Source organism: Syzygium oleosum, unplaced genomic scaffold (assembly GCF_021117445.2).
Source record: "Syzygium oleosum isolate NSW1041296 unplaced genomic scaffold, Sole_v2.1 Sole_v2.07, whole genome shotgun sequence".
Lineage (NCBI taxonomy): Eukaryota > Viridiplantae > Streptophyta > Magnoliopsida > Myrtales > Myrtaceae > Syzygium > Syzygium oleosum.
This window is the reverse complement of record NW_026607491.1, coordinates 12,048,577-12,063,658: the sequence shown is the minus strand read 5'-3', so window position 1 is coordinate 12,063,658 and position 15,082 is coordinate 12,048,577. Positions and strand designations below refer to the sequence as shown.

Here is a 15,082-nt window from a genome sequence, read left to right as displayed (position 1 = left end):
ACAACAACCTCTTTGAGTGTCAAGTTGAATGGGGAACCCCAGCCTTTCTTCCAACCTACAAGAGGGATAAGGCAAGGGGACCCTTTATCCCCATACCTTTTTATACTGGTTGCAAATTTCCTGTCAATGCTGATGAAAAGAGCTGTGCAAGATGGCACTATCAAAGGAATACAACTCAATAGACATTGCCCTGTACTATCTCACCTACTCTTTGCAGATGATTCAATATTTTTCCTCGATGGTAAGCTACAAGAATGTCAGAACCTAGCTGCAATCATTCACCAGTATTGCTTTGCCTCAGGACAAGCGGTTAACTTGAACAAGTCAGGGATATATTTCAGCAAGGACTGCCCTAGTGAATTAAGAAGTAATATGGCTAGAGAACTAAGAGTCCCAGAGATTGAAAAGACAGGGAAGTACTTGGGTATTCCTTTTGATTGGGGAGCATCTAAAAAGCAAATGTTTGCTTGGATCTTAGCAAGGGTAAATATGAAGCTTGAAGGGTGGAAAGAGAACACAATGTCTAAAGCGGGGAAAGAAATTCTGATCAAAACTGTTGTCCAAGCATTACCACAATATGCTATGTCAATTTTCAAGATTCCACTTTCAGTATGTCGAGCTATTGAGAAAAAAATCACAGCCTTCTGGTGGAAGAACCAACCAGCAACAAAAGGAGTGCACTGGAGGAAGGCCGAAGTTCTCAAACAGAGAAACGACAGGGGAGGCCTTGGGTTTAGGGATTTAATATCTTTTAACAAGGCCATGCTGGGTAAACAAGCTTGGCAATTAGCACAAAATCATACAACTCTGTGCAGTCAAGTTTTAAAGGGTATCTACTACCCAACCAAGAGCTTCTGGAAGGCAGAGAAGGGATCCAGACCATCTTGGGGATGGCAGAGCATACTCATGGGGCGCACATCAATTGAAGACTCAGTCATGTGGTCAGTAGGGAATGGGCACAATATTAACATCAGGGAGGATAAGTGGCTCAAAAGGGAATTATAGGGGGACCGGCTAATGCGGGGGACCCAAAAAAGGTTGATGAATTGATAGACCAAGAGGAAAGCACATGGAAGGAACCGCTTTTGCGACGACTATTCGATGAACAGGTAGTACGAGAGATCCTCACAGTACATATCGGACCACAAATGAATGAAGACAAACTGATCTGGATGGGCACGAAGGAAGGCGACTACACTGTTAAGAGCGGTTACAACACTCTTCGAAAAAAGGTAAACACAGAAACTCAACCTGCCTCCTCCTCTCATCAAACTCCTACTAAACTCTGGAACAGGATATGGAGAATGAAAACTCCCCACAAAATCAGAAACTTTGTATGAAGCGTATGCCAAAACGCACTACCAACGAAGGAAAATTTGTACATAAGGAAACTGGTACCTGATCTGAATTGCCCATTCTGCCGAGTTCATGCAGAAACCACAGAACATCTATTCCTACTATGCAAGTGGACGAGAGAAGTCTGGGATGTTCCTGCACTCAACATCCAGATCTCAAAATACCAAACTTCCCGCTTTGATGAATGGCTGATTAAATTCATACCCAAAGCAGCAACAACTCCCCTGAATTTGAGTTAGTCTCTGTTGTCCTTTGGGAAATCTGGAAAGCAAGGAATAGCCTCATCTTTAGAAGGCTCCTCCCGGACCCACAGTTGCTGGTTGAAAGAGGACGACAATTGCTAAAAAATTTCAACAGATGGAACAACCTTGACAGACCAATTGAAGCTGTAAACCACTCTGAGGAGGATGTCTGGAGTCCCCTAGAGAGGGGCGAAACAACGGTAAATATGGATGCAGCTCACCAACCTGTTTCCTTTGAAGGTTCAATAGCTTGTGTATGCCGCAACTCAGCTGGGATCTTGATCGACGGCTTTGCCAAGGACGTCCTCGCCTCCTCCGCCGAACAAGCCGAGAGCCTAGCCATGGTGGAAACCCTCAAATTTCTCTCTCCTCGTGCGGGTGAAAACATAATCCCGGAGTCGATCGCTAAATCGGGTCAACGACTTGAAGTCTCCGGAAGGTATGTCAGGGAACATCGTGCTCTCCTCAGGGAAGCACGTGAGCTGCTGTCTTCGTTTTCAAACATAAAATTGCAGTTTTGTAATAGGTCCAGGAATAGTGTCGCGGACTGGGTAGTTACGACACACAGTAAAAAAGCACTCACTGAACACTGATTGACTCATCCTCCGCAGGCCCTTAGAGATCTGCTTTGTTTTGAGACCCCGAAAGTGGGTTTCGTCTTTACTAGATATCAATGAACAGTCTTTTCTTCTGACCCAAAAAAAAAAAGGTAAAGAATTGCATTCGTGGGTCTTGGCAACCCAATCCGCAACAAAATTAGCCTCTCTCTCTTATACAATGCTGGGTCCGGAGCTTCGAAAATGACCAAAGCCAATTTACGCAATTAGAGAGGAGGACACGAATCTCCCATGGAGCAGAACTTGGATTGCACATTGCTTTTACCACCGTAAGCTTGTCTGGCTCAACAAATTAGGTCCTCTATCTCTTTCTTTCTCTTAATAAAAAGTCCTAGGGTTTGAGAGAGAGCCCGTACCTCCACCTGTAGGGGCGACGAAGCTCGAGCGACACAGGCGTGGCCACCAATAAGTCATCCTTGGTAGTCCCGGCACGCGCCTGCCACCGCTCCCCCACTCTTCTCCCAACGAGTAAGATCCATCAATGTCGACCTTCATTGTTCCAATTTCCGGAGGGTTCCAAGTCTAGGCCACATCACCTACTCAACTTTCATATCGTTGATACAAATTACATGCAAATTTGCTTTGAAAACACGGAAGAGATGGTCTCTTGTACGAATTTTCTTGCTGATCACGAAGCCTTAATTTACCACTCAAACTCATTTTATCGTAAGATGACAACAACGTTTTGTCTGATCATTTGTAGTAGGTTTTAACGACCGCAAACTATGCCTTTTGCGACATGTTTATTTTTACGACCGAACAGGATGACAAAGTACCTTAATGCATTGGGAGTACTTTGTTGTTGCCAGAAGTCCGTTTTGGGCTGTGATTGGAATAATCTGGGTTCCACTGCAATGGGCCTTGCGATTGATGGAGCCGGAGGAGTATTCAAACATGCCAGTCCCATGGTCCATGTGAAATTGTGAGGCGTGATTGGTGGAATGGACAATTGGCTTGAAGTTGTTGCTACGAATTTGAAGGATCAACATGTATACATTGTAATAATTTCTCTCGTAACCCTAAAAAAATCACCATATCAAAGATTTTTATCAGATGCAATTTGTATGGAATTAATTCCATGATCCGAGGATAGGCTGAGCTTTTGGGGGGAGCTGATAGTAGCCACGACAAGGCCGTTTCATCATGGGAAAATGATAAATTCATCGATTTAACTAACGAAGTATGTCTTGAGTGTTTGAGTACGCGAATGACATCTAATCCTGATCGAAATGGAAGGCGTGAATGCCCGCGCTTCAAAAGCAAGTCCAATGTCCAAACTTACCTTGGCAGGCATCCGGACTTTCCCGTGTTTTAGTCGGCCACGAGTTTCCCTTTTTCGCCGTCCTGAATCGCTACCTTCTACCTACTTCAATTGTGCCAAATAAAGAGGGACGAAACTAATCCAAAAATAAGAAGAAAAATGAATTTCAGTATGCAAAACATGAAAATCCAGTCATGACCAAGTTGAGTGATTTAAAGGCTGAATACAATTTGCACGATGGTCATCCAGCCATAAGACACGAACCAAGAAAATGAACGATTCTCAGTGCAGGCTCATCCTCCTTGGATCTTTCACCAATTCTCTGAGACTCTCTATTGCTCTTAGGACATCCCGACCGCGGATGCTAAAAAGGTGGGACCCACAAAGCGCAATGTAGTCATAATACCGTAAGTGTTCCGATTATATAGTAGGTCGAAAAAGCGCGACCCAATGGAAATACCATACTTATATATCTAATAGCCCAAAAAAAAAAACAAAGAACCCGTCCTCGAGCTTATCCATCACTCGTACATCATTGATGATACAACATGAAACAAAAAAAAATGAGTAAAAGTATATAAAAATTAAAGTAAGAAAAGTCGACCAAGTTCCCCATGAACTAGACAAATCGCCCCAATACTTGGCTGAGAAAAATTTCCAAGTTTCATCGTCGATTCCGAAATGGGTTCAGAGAAACGGTCGAAGAACGATGTGTTCGTGAACTTCCGCGGCCCGGATGTTCGCGAGGGGTTCCTGAAGAACCTTCACAAGGCTTTGGCTCGGAGCGGCATCAAAACCTTCGCGGATAGCGAGGACCTCCACAAGGGTCAAAAGTTAGCCCCGGCCCTCGAAAAGGCCATCGAACGATCCCTCGTCACCGTCGTCGTCTTCTCCCAGGACTACGCCTCCTCCGAATGGTGCCTGAAAGAGCTGGTGAAGATCCTCGAGCGTAGCAAGCTCCAGGAACAGATGGTGATCCCCGTGTTCTATAAAGTGAAGCCGAGCCAAGTGAGGTAACGGACCGGGCATTATGAAGTAGCCCTGGCCAAGCATGAGCAGAGGCATGGCAAAGATTTGGACATGGTGGAGAAATGGAGGCATGCTCTTTTCATTACTTCCAACTTCCCAGGATTGCATCTCGAGGACAATTCGTAAGTTTCTGATACCGCCCTTTCTAGATTCTGTCTTTTCCTGGGCCTAGCATTCTATCTTTCTCGAGATCCAGGCACTTCATCAGCCCGACAATCACCCCCGACAATCGCCCGCTTGACTTTCAAATCGTATGAAACCAGTCATTTGATCCATATAGCAAGTGAATAAGCTTTGAAAATATGGAAAAAGATGGTCTGGTGTACGAGTTTCTTGCCGATCATGAAGCTTCAGTTTAGTCCTTAAGTCATTCTATTGTAAGAAAACAACGTTCCGTACTTTTAGCCAATACGATGCATATGGTTTTGTTAATAATGATGTTCTAAGATCTATTGCCAAGTCATATTTGGTGATTCGAGTTTATTAACTGTTAGCAAATTTTTACCCAACAATGCAGATTGCTCGAGCATAAAATTTCAATATTAGCATACTACTAGTCCCATGCTTCTTGTTTTTCTGTTTTCATTTAAACAGAGACGAAGCTAAGTTTATCAAAGGAGTTGTTAGAGATGTCAAAGCTAAACTGCAACACCTTGAAGCCAAGAGAAAACCTAAGAGTATTCCCCCTAATCTCCATCGTCGTGTCGCTTCTGTCCCCATGGTAATGGCAGCCCCCACCGTCGTCACGGCTTAGGCTTTGTCGACCGCCAACCATGCCCTTTGGTGCATGTTTTCCGACGATCGTATGGGAGGACAAAGTACCTTGTATGTATAGAAATGAGTACTTCGCATCAATGAATAAAACGTATAGATAGGGCTTGTTTTGTAATTCGGATCCTGGAATCCAATCAATCAAGAATGTATCTTGAACTAGCTATTCCTCTCTGTTTCTGCTGTGTATCGCGAATGCTTGATGCTGCTGCAAGCTTGTTTTCAGCTTTGATGGTAAGAATCTGGGTTGAACTGCATTGGGCCTTGTAAGGGACTTTGGTCTAGCCTTTCCATGGATTGAGAATAAATTTTCTTATGAAAGTATCTTTAATACTTTTTGCGTTTCCTAATGTGTGTTCATGTTCCTTTTCTCGATCATTAATCGTTTGTATGATGCGTAATGACTGTGACCGTCAGTTTTGGTTCCTCGAAATACTTTCGAAGCTATGACGCAGCAAGACACGTATCAGGGAGATTATGTCAGCCTCAATAAGGCCTCTCATCATAACTCGTCATGGGAAGATGACGAATTCATCAACTTGATTAGTGAAGCATGACTACACCGTTCGTTATAATTATAACTCGAGTTTGATCCTACGAATGAAGCCCAACCTGAGTTTAAATGGACCATGTGATCACACAGATTTTCAAAATCAAGTCCAGTGTCGAACTTGGCTGGGTGGACTTCCCAACTTTTTATCGGTGTATTTATTTGTTGGCCACGATATATCGTTCTTGGTTTTGGTGCAAGTGCCTCGGTGTATAAAATCGTTCATATGAATCGGCATATGGATTTTGATGAGCAGAACGTTACTAGAGATGATGCATAAGATGCTCTTTAGTGCGGTATAGCAATCATGCTCGAGCTAGGAAGATTTCTAGTGTCCAAAAGGCTAATTCGGAGGAACAATTCGAGCATGACGTACTCTTGAGCTATAACCGACAGAAAGTCAATGCAGGCAACAACTCCCCACGGCGCTTGCACGTACGACGTATTGGATCGGAATGGCGTCAAACCTAAATATACAGCGAAGATCTCGACCGGCGCGAAGAAGTAGCTCTCGCGGTCGATAAGGCCATCAAAGATTCTCGAATTGCCACAGTCGTCTTTATTGCAGTCAAGACCAAGTTCAGCGATTTAAAAGTTGGTTTACCATGTGTATGTTGGTTTTTCATGAGCATGGGACTTATTGAAAGGGTTTGATCTGGCCACATAAGGCCGAAAGATGAAAAGAACGCTTTGTGGAAATTTTAGCAAGGGATAAGTGTACTGAAAGTCATAAAACTTGTCATGAAAGTGTAATTATGTACTTATCATGAAAGTACAATCGAGCCCTAAAACTTACAAAAAGTGCAATCAACTCCTAAAACATGTCACGAGAATACAATTAAGCCCTAAAACTTTTAAAAAGTACGATCAACGAAATGACTAGATTGGACCAATTTGACAAATTTCAGGTCTCAATTGCACTTCGTGACAAGTTTTAGGACTCAATTGTACTTTTTGGAAAGTTTGAGGACTTAATTGTACTTTCATGATAAATTTTAAGACTTCGAATGCACTTATCCCATTTTGGCAAATAGATACCAAAATTTACATTTTTATGTTTCGCCCTCTTCAGTCAGGACATTGTAGACTTCGTAAGACTCCGTCCCCTAACGTAAGTTTCTTGCCGCCGGCTTGCATTAAGGGGGAGACCTCCTACCTTCTTCGGTTGCGCCAAAAAGGGGATGATACTTATCCAAATATAAAAGAAAATTGAATTCCAATTTTCAAAACATCAACATCCAGTCAGGACTAAAGCCTGGATAAAATCTGCGTATTCATTTAAGAGATCGAGAGATTGTATCGTGATCAATTGTGAGGTCCAAACACCGCGTGAATTGTGTGAGTTACTAAGTATAATTGGGTGCTTGGAAACACCGAGAGTACCCGAGTGACTCGAATATTATTTTAATTTTTATTGTTGTTGACACCTAAATTTTGGAGACCCAATTAATCATTCATTGCATAAAAATTAGGGATCGATCCCGGTCCCTAGAAAAAAATTAATTAGTTAAATTGCATATAGATATTAGGAGCATTTCATTGATAGTTAATTAGGCCCATATAGTTTGCACATTTATCGAACATACGGCAGCGAATGGCTCTGAGCTTAATTCAATCAAGCCCATGACCAAAAGTCACATGTTTTGCATGTGTGATCTTCGGTCGCAAGAGATCTTCTATATATATATTTTTCTGCCACATGGAGGACCAAGAAGGAAGGGAGATTCATTATATTTGGCCGTATTGTCAGAAGATAGGAGGGAGTAATATCCTATCCGCATATATCTTTAATCCATGGACAGCAATTGACAATATATCTTTTGGAAATTCCATTAAAAAATCTTGGGTGTCACGACAAGGCAAGGGGAACATTCTTCACCGAGGCGAAGGCAATATATAAAGGAAAGAGGAAGTGTATCAGCAGATTTTGTTTCTTGGTATCTTTGTGCAAAAGAAAAAATATATATGAAGGATACAAGAAGAGGAAAACGGAATCGGTCAACGTGGGGGATATATATTTGGAATTACGTTCTGGCGTCAGGGGCACAAGCAAAAAGGGAAGAAGCCAAACGTAATATGTTTTAAATATTCTCGAGTGGGTCTCTTTCTAAAAAGGCCTAGACATTCTCACTTATAAAAGGATCATGTACAGACAAGAGATGGGGGGGAAGCTCGAGAATTCCCAGAATAATTTTCAGAAAGACGCGAGTGATACATGTGAGATTTGAGGGAGAGAGAGACTCGGCCGCGTACATGCGCAACAGCCACCGCGTTGCCCCACCGCCGCTCCTGCACTGCCCGTACTTACGCCGTGTTCACCGCTGCCGTTTGCGCCTCCTTGCCGTGCCGTGCCCGTGCTGCTCCCCGGGCCCCCATCTTCTTCACGGTCAGACCTGTGGCCGTGAGGGTCACACTGCTGCTGCTGTTGCTTCTTGCCTGCGCGAACGACGACGCCGAGCTACCGATCTCTGCTGCTCACGAAGCCACCTACTACTGCTCTCAGCCCGATCCACCTGCTTCTTTTGCTGTCATGCCGCGACAACTTCAGCCCGACGTCCCTGCATGACCAGACCGGTCTTGCCATCGAGTTATCTTCCAAGTGACAAGTGAAGACTTTGATTGTTGGGCTTTGAGAATCAAAGTTGAATAATCAAAGAAAATCGTTACGAGAGCAACCAGATTCGGTCAAGGTTGAGTGGTCATCAAAGCTTGTTATTATTGGTCAGAGTCAAAGACTGAAGAAAATTCTCTTTGGGATCACTAAATTTCTGCGGAGCTTACCGCCGCTGACTACCACCGCGAGCCATCTCGTCGCCGTCCGTCACCGTTCAGTGCCGCCTTAGGTGAGTTGCTGCTGCCACTCCGTCCTGACGCCCAACACCTGCCGCTGCTGTTTCGTGACACCCAAAGGCTGCCCGTCGCCGCCGGTGTTGTCCCGTGCAAGGTCAGTCCTTGCCGCCGCCACATTCGCCGGTCCGTTTGCCGTCGGTCCTCTGATCCGCACTCCCGATCCGCCGGCGATTCAAATTTGGAAAGTTATTTGCGCATTTAGGCTCCGTTCGTTTGGCGGAAAATATTCTTCTGGAAAATATTTTCCGAGTTTTCCGGTGTTCGAGGGTGGAAAATGTTTTCCGTGGGAAAATATTTTTCTTCCCCCTCACAAAATAGCCTAAGTCTATGGAAAATGACTTCCGCTTCTTCAAAAGCGGAAATCATTTTCCGGAGCTTCTTCTTCTTCTTCACTAAGGTAGCTGGCCGCCGCCGCCGTCGCCGCCGCCGCCGGCCGCCGGTTGCCACCCGCCGCCGCCGCCGCCGCCGCCGCCCGTCGCCCGCCGCCGGCCGCCGCGCCGCCGTCGCCTACCGCTGCCGTCGCCGCCGGTCATCGCCGCCGCCACCGGCCGCCCGCCGCCGGTCGCCGGCCGCTGCTTCCGCCGGCGAAAAATATTTTCCGAAACTTTTTCATATTGATCACCGAACACCGGAAAATTATGTTTCGAGAAAACATTTTCCAGGAAAATGACTTCCGGGAAAATATTTTCCTTTTTGGAAAATATTTTCCGCCAAACGAACGGAGCCTTAGGTAAATATCTCATCCGAATCAATTTGGATATTTTATTGCTTATTCCATGCTTATCGTTATCTAACTTTACATATTTGAGCAATAGGCACTATTTCAATTAGGATTTATTTCCTAATCCGCAACCGCACACATGGGAATAAGTCTATCTATCAGACTTTAGATAGAGTTATTTCCATAGCGGGTATTTCGAATTTTTAGGGTCGATCTGTCAGGCTTCAGGTCGAAACTTAGTTCGAAAGATTTAGCGGTTATAATTTTTCATAAAAAAGAAAATCAAAAAAAAATTGCACCTTTGAACTCTAAGTCAGAATTCATCAAAATTGCCGAATTGAGCATTTTTTTGAGACTGGTACCGAAAGGACGTTAGCATAATCTAGCGTAACCAAGTCCCCGGATTTATAATATCTGGTTCGTAGAAATAAAATAGTACTCCCGCTATTTTATTTAGGTTTCTAATCAACCTACCTTAAATGATTAGTGGCGGCTCCCATTGAAAATATTTGCATGCTCATAATTGGACATAAGTTGCGAATTGGTAGAGTTTGGGAGAACTCGAGCTAGGTTAGTTAATTTAATTGATCTAGTAATCCATTAGCCTAAGATTGGAAAACCTGATTTTTAGGTCGCGACAGCTTAGCGACTCCACTGGGGAAAGACTTGAATTTTTTGAAAATTTAAGGATGACTTAGGCCAGAAAATTTTCATGGAAAAGTCACTCGATTTGGCAAAATTTGATTGAATTCTCATTCTTAGGTGTTAAATGGTTTTGCAGAATGGGAGTTATAAGGGGAGTAGTGATTGGCTAACCCTTTGTTTTGCAGGCTTGGTGGATTGGAATTGTGATTTAATTTTTGTACTATTGAAGCGGTGTTTGCATGTAATTGTTGTGCATGATTTACCGTATTTGCACTACACCACACACAACCTGTGACCGGACCTGGGTCACACCCATAGTTTTAAGATGGTATTTAGATGGTTCTTTAACCTTGGCGGTAAGGCTTCGCTAAAGGTTATCCCATTTGGATCTCGAAAATTTTTCCAAAAAATGGCTCAAGGGCCGTCTTCATGCACGTGAGGCTACGATGCATGGGGGTTGCCCTTGTCGACCGAACCAAGCCGAAGTGATTGGACCCGACTAGTCATGACTATTGTATGCGAAGCTGCGACTAGTCATGATGATTGTGCGCGAGGCTGCGACGTGTTGTTCCGTTCATCATTTCACTTTGCAAAAGCCTTTAGGGTAAATTGATTAAGATTTAAACTCACGATTCATGTGCATGTCTCTGTGATTGACACTTTCTCCCCAAAGGCGGTAATTTCTTAAGCTTTATATTTGGTTTTCTTCATCTTATTTTGGGTCGGTCCTTGATCTAGGTTGAGTCATTTGGCACGTGGTCTATATACGAATGGGTCGCCTCGATATCCATTTCGTTTCTACTCCGAAGCTAGAGCTCAAGAAGTTATGGGGCCAGTTGAAGCCAGATGGTCAGCAATACGTTCTCAAGCGCATTGGATTCATGCTGCCAATCCTAGACATAAATGTTCAGAGCGGGATCATGCAGGCACTTGCTCATTTTTTGTGCCCCGAGACGACCACATTTGTGTTGGGAGGTAAGTTTGAGCTCACACCGACTCTGGAAGAATACAGTATTGCCATTGGGAAATCGATTGAGTTGGATATAGTTGAACCACCCATTCGGGTAAATCCTGTGGTAGCGCTTGCTGAATTTTTGAGTTTGACTAAAAAAGAAATTGAAAAAGTGCTAAAGGGTAATTGTCAAGCATGCCCAGTATCTTTTCTTATTGAATGTTTCGAAAATAGCTCCGTCCTCATGAGATCTAAGATTTTTATCTTGGCTTTTTTTGGACTCATCATTTTTCCATTCCATCAAAATGCTATTGATCCTGTGATAGCTTGGACGGTAAAACTAATATGTGGTGGAGTTAGTTTCATAAACACAATTCTGGCAGAGACTTTCATATCTCTGACACGATTCAAGAAAGAAAAAGATAGAACTTTTCGAGCCCCGATTGAGCTTTTACAAATCTGGCTTTTCTCACACCTTTTTCAATTTGGGGAAAATATGACTGTATTTGAAATGGGCATGACTGATAACCCTATTTTAAGGTTCAAACAAATACAAGATCAAACTAAGAATTTGCACTATACACAATGGGTCCATCTGTTCAAGGATCCAAACTCTAAGATTTTCCTTTGGCAAGCTGTGTGGTTTCGGGAGGTTGAGGCTCGACTATGCCATGGCGATCAGAAGCCCGTACCTTTGATGGACATTTATGGGGCAACCAGCTATCAGCCTCTTCGAGTTACACGACAATTCCGAGTTTTGCAGGATGTCCCACCTCTACTCGGGCCCAATGAATTTCAAGTCCAGTTCGAGAAGGGCGAGTGCTACAGAGCCGAGCTTAGGCCTCATTTTGAGGCTTGGCAGAAATGTTCCACTCAGAAGCTGATTTGGCTCCCACTCAGAAGCTGATTTGGCCCGCAGATGAGCCCACCGGAAGGATGAAGAATCACTTTGCCACGACCCGGTATATTCAGTATCATACCATCCCTACTGAGATACTCCCGAAGATCCCGGTTGTGACAACGCGACATACCCGTCAGACCCAAATCAAAATCAGCAAAGAAAAGGCGATGAAGGCCTAGGAAAAGGCAGATGTTTTGGCTGAAGAGAATGCACGATTATGGCGTGCCTTGGAGGCCCATTCGTCTATAGATCACGTGGCTTCTAAAAAAAGGAAGACCATTTGATTTCATGTTTTTTTAGGAGGAAATGTTAGCTTACTATTGACGTTTTCTGGTAATAGATGTTGCTGGGCGATCTTTCTAGGAATTCCTTTGAGACATTTTCCATTTTGGGCAATTCAATGAGAAACATTAAGCTATAATTTGTAAATCTTGGAATTAGTCCAGGTTTTTATTTATTACTAAATAAAGCGATCTGGAATTTTGAAATTTACTGGACGAATCAGTCTTTCGAAAGAAGTTTCGTCTTGGGGGTCTAGAGGATGTCATGGACCGACTCGCTATTCTTGTTGTATTTATTCGATCGTTACTTTTTGTAGGTAATTTGCCACGGATCCCCCTTATCCTTATAATACTCGATCAGTGACCAAAAGAAGGATGGCCAATCAAGCCGAAATTGCAGCCATGATTGACGAAAAGCTAAAAGAACACATGACTACAATGAATGAGCAGATCGCGGCTACCATGTCCAAAATGATGAGTGATCTCATAGCCAAGCAGCAACAGATCAATGCTGCCTCTCAATCGGAGGTTCCACCTCCAACCCGTCAAGGCCTCCGCCTTGACAAAACTCCCGCAGTAAACACTGATCCAACCTTTCAACTGGATGATGTCATTTTGACTGACACTAGTGTATCTCCGGCGGCCCATGTTCTTCATCCACCCCCCAATGACAAGAATGCCAAGTTGCTGGCTAAGCTCGACTTACGTGAAGTGGAGGGAACTCAAAGTGTTCCGCCTGTTGATTTGTCTATTTTTGCCCGGGTCCAAGTGCCCGATAAATTCAAGATGCCAGCTTTCAAGAAGTATGACGGCACCTCAAACCCAATTCAGCACATCGAGATGTACCAGGGGCTCATAAACAGATATGTTTCTAACGGACCTCTAATGATCCAAACCTTTCAAGCAAGCTTGAAGGATGCTGCAATAAGGTGGTATACCAACCACCAGATCAACCGGAAGGACTCTTGGGAAGAGGTGGCAAACCTTTTCGTCAAGCACTTTAAGTTCAATCTCGATGTCACCATTACAAGGGAAGACCTGGAGAGAGCTGAGCAGAAAAAGGGCGAGACTCTAAAGGAGTATGCCACTCGCTGGAGGAACATGGCGGGACAGATCATGCCTGAACCCTCAGAACGTGACTTAATGAAATTGTTCGTGTCCACTCTACCGCAGCCGGTTCGTTCACGAATGTTAGTAACGGCCGTCCAATCTTTTAGCCAGCTGATAGCCATGGGTGAGGAGATTGAGTTCGGGCTCAAGAAAGGATGGTACAGTGAGTCGGGTTCATCAGGCAAGAGATTTACTAGTAAGAAGGACAAAGAGCATATCCCCGAAGTCAACATGACTTATGTACAGAAGACGCCAGCTCAGGCCCCGAAGCTACAATTTACTACCCAGCAGCCAACCTCGTATGGGCGGCAAGGCCAGCAGGACCCACGCCAGTAGCATAAACCTCGCCAGTTTACTCCACTTCCTGGGACGTTATCTCAGGTACTGGCAGTGCTAAGGAAGAAGAACTTGCTGAATTCAGAGCCACAAAGATCTAACGCTGCCGGCTTTGCAAGGTATGATCCGTCAAAGAAATGCGATTACCATAGAGGTGAGGTAGGATATTCGACAGATGATTGCCAAGTGCTCAAACATCGAGTACAGGATCTACTCGAGACTGGAGCGTTTGCACTACAGCCAGCCGGTAAGCCCAATGTGTAGAACAATCCACTCCCTGATCATTCGAGCAGTGCAAATGTTGTCCTTGGCCCGGGGGTCAAGCAGGTTCAAGGCTTCAGGGTCCCTTTCGAGAATATGTTCGATGCTTTAGTCCGAGCTGGTTATGTTACGACTGGTGAAGTGGTATCATTCGGTGAAATGGAGAAGAAGATGGATGAGTTGGTAAGAGAGGGAATGATTGGGACGGCTGATGAATTCGGGGTAGTGGCCACTATATCTCAGGTCATCATTGACTGGAATAAAGAACTCGCAATGTTGACCGATGAACAAGTTAAGTTGGATCCTGAGCTAACTGACATGCCCCCTCTCGAGGACGCCTCTGACGATGACCTCGGGATTGTTATACCCGATGCTTCTGAAGTATTGGTGCTGGCATCACCTCAGCCCTACGCTTTTGAAAGTGACAAGATGGTTCCATGGTCATACAATGTTGATCTGATAACAAGGTCAGGGCGAACTTATGCTGATAATCAACCGGCCAAGCCAGTGGCCGAGAAAGAAGCGAAGGAATTCCTAGCTGTGATTAAGGCTAGTGAATATAGCGTGGTTGATCAGCTGAGAAAGTTACCTGCACAAGTCTCGTTGTTGGAACTTCTCCAGACATCAGATAAGCATCGGGCTGCTCTGATGAAGGTTTTGAGTGAGATTCATGTGCCCGAGACTATTGAAGAGGATAAGCTAGAGGGGTTTGTCGGGGCGATCTTCCTCAAGGATCAAGTAGCATTTTCTGATGAGGAAATCCCAGTTGAAGGACGTGGTCATAATAAGGCGCTTCATATATCAGTGAAGTACAAGGAGATGCACATGGCTAGGGTGCTTGTTGATAACGGGTCAGCTTTGAATTTATGCCCGTTGGCTACTTTGAAAAGGCTAGGTATTGATCCATCTACCATGCAAGCAGCCAAGACTTCTGTTCGAGCCTTTGATGGAGTAAAGAAGGATGTGATAGGCCATATTAACTTAGAGCTGCAAATCGGACCTTCGGTGTTCGATATTCTTTTTCAAGTGCTGGATATCCCTTCTGCTTTCAATTTTTTGTTGGGACGGCCATGGATCCACAATGCAGGCGCAGTGCCCTCCAGTTTGCATCAGAAGATCAAGTTTGTGGCTGAGGCAAAGTTGGTTACAGTTTATGGAGAGGAAGATGACCGAATCTTCAATGCGACATCGGTCCCATA

At 44.3% G+C, this 15,082-nt stretch overlaps 2 long non-coding RNA genes across 3 annotated transcripts; one reads left to right on the top strand and one right to left on the bottom strand.

Moving 5' to 3' along the window:
• Window positions 1-228: 228 nt before the first annotated feature.
• On the bottom strand, window positions 229-1,983 carry LOC130138566 (uncharacterized). 2 transcript variants are annotated; one of them, XR_008816932.1, is made up of 2 exons: window positions 1,820-1,983; window positions 229-1,672 (listed from the first exon to the last, which is right to left on the bottom strand). It is a non-coding gene; the product is annotated as an uncharacterized LOC130138566 (long non-coding RNA). The 2 variants fall into 2 exon arrangements; XR_008816933.1 differs by having other exon boundaries at window positions 1,824-1,983.
• A 2,095-nt stretch (window positions 1,984-4,078) lies between these two features.
• LOC115666167 (uncharacterized) lies at window positions 4,079-5,621 on the top strand. Its single transcript, XR_008817007.1, has 2 exons — window positions 4,079-4,627; window positions 5,100-5,621. It is a non-coding gene; the product is annotated as an uncharacterized LOC115666167 (long non-coding RNA).
• The last annotated feature ends 9,461 nt before the right edge of the window (window positions 5,622-15,082 follow it).